Raw genomic sequence first — 7,136 nt, forward strand, 5'->3', positions numbered from 1 at the left:
GACCATTTAAGTAAATTCAATAAAGTGAACTAACATATATAATATACATGCCACTAACATCGAAGAAGATGGCTTACTTATATTGATAATAGATGCGATCTCCAAAAGGATGTTCAGGAGGCTCCTCACTTCACGTCTTTTTCTCTATCAGAACCTACGCATGAAAATCATCATGCACTAAGTAAAACTTAGTGAGGCGGTAATAACTCAAGGTGAGATAAAATAATTAAAATAACATAAATACATTAAAAGATTTAAAAGTAGATCAAATAAAATCTTTAAACTTTCAAACTGATTATTCAAGCTAATTTCTTCATCGAAAACCTGAAAATCATTATCATCTTATGATTTTATCAAAATCATGATAAACATTATCAAATGAAAATAATCATTTCATATTCTTTTCCATTCGCAAACATTTCATAACTTTTATATTTCATTTTCATAGCCAAAAGTATATTTAAGAGAATATAAGGTACGTGAGTCGAACATAATGTGCTCACTAAGCACCAACGATGCTAATCATCATCGTCATCATAAGATGCACTCCAAGTGCAATCCTATCATTTGCACCAACGATGCTATACATATCATACACGAATGTACCATATCAAAATCATACTTTACTTTACTCAACTTAATAGCATGCCAAGTGTACCTACGACTCTCAATGCAATATATAATAGGGTTTCAAATCATATCATACTCATTTAATAATCAACATTGTAAAATCAAAATCATTTTTAATTCATCATCATGAAAACATGAATTGGGCAGTTCATACCCTAAATCATTCATAAAACTTTTATATAAACATTATTGAAATAATTCATAATTAAAATAAAAAACTTACTTTAAAAATAATATGAGGTTGACTTATTGCAAGTCTTCCTTGATCAAAATATTTAAATAAATAAATTGCACTCACCTTTGCCTCACTATCGAACTTTTTCTATGATATTCTTTTACTCGTGTGCTTTTTCATTTCCTTTTGTGTCACTCGAATCGTTAGGTTTATCGTGATATGAAAACGTCATATAGTAGAACAAAATATTCAAACTATATATTAGTGTTATACTAACATAATCTAAACTTAATAATATAAAATTCTATAAAATAAAATTGATATAAAACTAAATCATAATTCCATCATAACTTAAAACTTCCCAAAATAGTCATTCGATTCCATAAATATACATTTCCGTCATCAACTCTTCAACTTTTACAAGTTTTGCATTTGAGTCACTAATTATGAATTCTTATTAGAATTCACATCAACTTTTCCATTTAATTCACAATAGTCCTTCACCAATTTACTTACTTCAAACCAAACATTAAATATTTCCAGCATTTAAATAACAAATTCAATCGAGTATTTTAACAATTGAAAACTTACAATTTTATCTTAAATTTCCTTAGTCTTTTCGAATTCAACCATTAACTTTAGCAAACTTGCAATATGATCCCAAACCAATATTTAAACTTAAAAATCAGCATTCGAATAATAACTTCCAGCTTTATAGTATCATACTAAAATAATATCATCACATTTGAAAACTCACAATTAAGTCCCAACTTTTTAAGACTATTCCAATTCCACCTTGTAATTTAACCAACTTTCCAACTTATAATTCAGCATTTACAATTAAATTTCAGCATTGAATACCCCAAATTACACCTTTATACATCAATGTCTCACAATTCCCAAAACTTGCAAAATAGTTCTTTTTACTATCTCAAGGTTCTAAATTGATCCAATTCAATCTCCAAATACATCTAATATCAATTCTAAACCATAGGAAATTTTTCAACATTGTCCCTTATTTTCTTCCCTGTGATCGAATACCCTTAGTAAGCTAGGACTTGATTTCCATTCAATTTCAAACATGAATTCAACCTCCTTATATCAAATTCATGTTATTTCAATCATCACAACATCAAATTCAATCAAAATCCATCCAACCTCAATAAACCCTAGTATGATCGAATACTATATAGGCATCTACACTTGATTTTAATCACCACTCATGCCTTTGGATTAATCTACAACATCAATAACATAAAAATTAAGCCTTAAATCATTAAAATCAAACTTGTTCTTCATAAACCCTAATCACCAATCTCATCATAAAAATATGATTTCCATGTAATTTTTATACCAAATGATAGAGAATTTCATATAGATTAATTCTCTATCTAATAGCTTAATCCAAAAATTAATCATGTAACTTCAAAAATCAAAACAAAATCCTTACCTTAGGTGGCTATGAAGTTTCGGCCAAAAGAGAAAAATGAGTTGAAAATTTCCTTTCTCTTGATTATTCTAGTATTATTTCTTTATACACTTGGCTTAAAATCAATTTAATTGAATTTAAAATTCAATTAAAGAGAAATTCCACTTTTACAATTAATGAACCTTGATTATAACACCCTAGACCCGATTGGGCCTAAAGCGCCACATTAGGCTACCAAGGCAACCCCTGATTTTCAAAGTTGTACATTAGTTTTTCTTTAAACAAGATAAATAGTATCATAATTTAAACACAATTAACTATTATAAAATGTTTTACAAAACTAGAGCTCCATGACACATAATTTAAAATCAAATCATACAAGTATGAGTTTAATAATTGAATACATAAGTAAAGTACTATGAATACATATGCCCACTAAGCTATGGTATAGTAGTCTGACGGGGATGCTGGAAGTCATACTGCGATGGTGCTTCACGAACTAATCATGCTACTAACCTGCCAACGAAAAACATCCGAATGTTGAGCTTATGATAACTCCGTAAAATGGTCATATTTGGAACCTTTCACTTAAGTTATTGACTGTCTAAGAGCTCATATAGGATCATATAGATGCATTTAGAAGCATATAGTTGCATATGGTGGAATTCTGTTTGTCATGGCGTTTTATTTTGTAATCAGTGCTACATTATGGGGAATGTGTTTTGTTTAATGATGTGCAGTATTTGGGAGCAAGGATAAGCAAAAGGGAAATGCCATGACATGATAAAACTACTGAGTAAAATGCGATTACCGCGACAACTCAAACGGTATTTTTGGGCAGAAAAGATAAAAGAATATATTTTTAGTAAGAGCCAACTGTCATTGTCTATGCGTGATTTCTGCAATCAGCCATAAAGGAATGGCCCATTACCACCTATGCACCATCTTTCAGATAAAAAGGAATGAACTTTAGGGTACTAGGGTAATTTTAACACAAAACCCTAGGTTCATTCTCTCCCTATAAATAGAAGATGAAGCCACAATGAAAAAATAGACTTTGAAACTTTTAGACAGCCGCCAAGAGCTAAAAATTAGGAGAAAAAGTTCTCCACCAATCCTATTTGCCGCGACATTCCTCCACTGACAAGCTAGAGGGAGTGGCGTTCTAGGCGTCCGAGAGGAGCTAGTTCGCTGGGACAGTTCGTGGTGGCCGAGAGAAGCTCTGGCAGTGCACGTCGAAGGCTTTTCCTCATTCCCTTTGCTATTTGTTTTCATATTTTATCTTTTGGGTTGTAAGGAATGGATTAACTTGGTTTGTGCTTGCTTATTTTGAACCCCACCATGAACTAATCCTATTTGGTGGGAATTCCTTATGGATATTTGATTTTGCTTTAATGAATGGTTATTTTTCTATGTTATAATCTATTTTGTTTATGAAGTTTAATGCCTTAAGGTTGTAGGAGCTATGAGAGTAGTCATTCCTTAGGAGATTACTAAGTGTTCGAGAGAATGTCTAAGTAGCACATCCTTAGTATTCGAGAGAAACTAGGGAGAAACCACATAAGCAAAGGGTTCTAGATAATAACTAGAGAGAAACTAAAAGGAGTTGTGTATGAGCGATAGGTTAGATGTTAATGCTGTCACAAAAAGGTATTGTCAAGACATATCATGTTATCTGGACCAATAGGATCCCTGCAGTAGCTAACGCCAATCGGTTTTGCCAAGGCATCTTCAATCTGTCGAGTCCCTTAACTAGAGATAGCATATGGCACCCTTAGTAAACTATGTCGGGCAAATAAGGCATAGAAGTAAGATCATTCTGAGAAGTAGACTTAAAAATCCTAAGTGACTCCTATCATTCATTCCCATAGTAGCTTGTCGTGTGAGGAGTCTAAAGTCCTTATAAGCAAATCTAGTATTTACAGTTTATTTTGCCTTTACATTTTTATTTATTTGCACTCAGCACAATTCAATTTGCCATAACATCTCAATTTACTACCATATTACCATCAGACAATTTCCACAACATCCATTCATTTTGCCACATCATTTTTATTTGCAAATAACATCACTAACTTTACTTAGGTGACATAGTAAAGAGCTTTGATTGAACTTATCAACTTCCTCCAATCCCTGTGGAGACGATGCTCGCTCATCATTGTATTACTTGTTCGATTGTTTATAATTGCACATATATCCACACCCATATTTAGTACTCACAACCAGCGGACAAGTTTTTGGTGCCGTTGCCGGGGATTGGCAACTAGAAGTTAATTTGTTTTGTCATAGCATTTTTATTTTACTTGTTTATTTTTCTTTTTTAGATAATTTTACTTTTTATTTTCCTTATCTTTTTTAGGTTTTTCGCGGTGTATGACCAGAACCTGAGATCGAGAGGCTTTTTAGGAGAAGATGACGTGCTCAGCGTGCAAACATGTATCCAATAGGAAATCAAGGCATTGGTCATGAGGAAGATCAGAATGCCGAGGCAAATCTAAATACTGGGAATGAAGCCATACCTCGTGCCATTCGTGATCACTTAAACCCAATCTTAGATGATTTAAATCCTGGAATAGTGGCACCAGAAATTCAGGCAGCCCACTTCGAGCTCAAACCTGTCATGTTCAATATGCTGAATTCCATAGGGCAATTCGGGGGCATGCCAAATGAAGATGCCAGACAACATATTCATAACTTCTTGGAGGTGTGCGATTCTTTTCGTTAACAAGGAGTGCACGGAGATGTCTTGAAGTTAAAGTTATTTCCTTATTCTCTGCGTGACCGAGCAAGGGCTTGGTTGAGTGGCATTCCAGTTGGTTCAATGAAGTCTTGGAATGATCTGTGCAAAAATTTCTTGCTATGGTATAATCCTCTGAACATGAACACCCAACTGAGGAATGACATCACATCTTTTCGTCAAGATGATGACGAGTCCATGTATGAATGCTAGGATCGATACAAAGGATTGCTTCGCAAATGTTCGAATCATGGCTTTCAAGATTGGACATAAGTGGTGATTTTCTATAATGAAGTTAATGTACCCACGAGGATGATGCTAGATGCCTCGGTAAATGGGACATTATTTGACAAATCACTAGCAGAGGCATTTGACATTCTAGATAGGATTGCCACCAACGATTATCAATTTCCATCAACAAGGCTTGGCCTTTGGAGAAAATCACATAGAGATTTTAAGTTAGACACTAAGGATATGGTGTCCGCCCAACTTGCTGCTATCACCAATATGTTGAATCTGCAAAGGCCAAGCGAGGTGAGAGAAGTAAAAGCAACCCATTCAACATGTTTATTATGCCACGAGAATCACCATGAGAGTGACTATCCAACCAATCAAGAATCCATCAACTATGTGGGCAACTATAATCGAGGCAACAACAACCCCTATTCCAACACATATAATCCTGGATGGCATCAACATCCAAACTTTTCATGGGAAAATCAAGGAACTAGCAATGCTCATCAACCAGTTCAGTAGTAAAATTTTAATGACTCCCAGGGTTTTCAAACGAATATGCCATGGCATAATTCTAACAAGGAAATGTCATCTTCATCTAACACCAGTTCTTTTGAGGCCACAATGCAAGAGTTCATAGCAACAATGAAGACAATGCTGTAAGACCATATAACCTCCATAAAAAACCAAGGAGCTCTGCTTCAGAGCCACAGTTCATCGCTGAGGGAATTAGAGCAGGTTGGTCAAATTGCCATGGCATTACAAGAACGCAGACCATGATATCTACCGAGTGACACTGAAGTCACCAAACATCATGGCAAAGAGCAATACAGTGTGCTAACTCTCCGGAGTGGTACACAAATCAATGTCGAAGACAAGTTTGGGGGAAGACCCAAGGATGATTCACCCCTTACAACCGTTCAAGCTGATCAAAATGTGCTAGAAGAAGAACCAGTGAAAGAGGATAAGGATGAGGGTTCATCGAGTAAAGCAACTGAGGGGGCAAACAAAAATGTCAAGGCAAATTCTATTCCCACCCCGTCAGTACAAGAAGTCAGACCTCCACCTCCTTTCCCACAGAGACTGAAGAAGTATAACAAAGATATTCAATTCAAGAAGTTCGTTGACATTCTGAGTCAACTTCAAATCAATGTTCCTTTTCTGGAGGCTATGGAACAAATGTCGACATATGCTAAATTTTCTCAAGGAGATTGTTACCAAGAAAAGAAAGGTTGAGCAGTACGAGACAATTACCACGTAAAAGAATTTTGCTCTTCTTTAAGCAAGCTGCCACCGAAGAGACGTGATCCGGGCAGTTTTATCATCCCATGTTCGATAAGAGACAAATATGTTGGAAAGGCACTATGTGACCTTGGCTCAAGTGTGAACTTGATGCCTAAGTCAATTTTCGTGAAGCTTGGGATAAGAAATGCGAGACCCACCTCTGTCATCTTACAATTAGCCGATCGTTCACATGTTTATCCCGAAGGGCGAATCGAAGATGTCATTGTGCGGGTTGACAAATTCGTATTTCCAGTAGACTTTCTGATTATAGACTTTGAGGTCGATGCCACAACACCTATAATTTTAGGGAGACCATTCCTAGCTACCAGTCACATTCTCATCGACTACGAGAAGGGTGAGCTGACCATGAGAGTGGCCGACCAATGTGTCACTATGAATGTCTTCCGATCTCTCAAATACATGGATGATTCTGAATAATTCTAGAACATTTTAGAAGTGGATACAGTAATCGCAAGAGAAGCAGATCAATTTTACCATGATAATTTCATTCAGCTAGAATCTGATGAGAGGCTACTTGAAGACTTAAAGGCCGGAGGGCCTAATGATTTTTCTTTCGAGGAGCAGTAGGCTAGCTTCCTCATAGCTAGCCCAGGTACGCGTCTTGAACCCCTTAATTTCAAAGAGTT

This window comes from Hibiscus syriacus, unplaced genomic scaffold (assembly GCF_006381635.1).
Source record: "Hibiscus syriacus cultivar Baekdansim isolate YM2019G1 unplaced genomic scaffold, ASM638163v2 tig00110234_pilon, whole genome shotgun sequence".
Lineage (NCBI taxonomy): Eukaryota > Viridiplantae > Streptophyta > Magnoliopsida > Malvales > Malvaceae > Hibiscus > Hibiscus syriacus.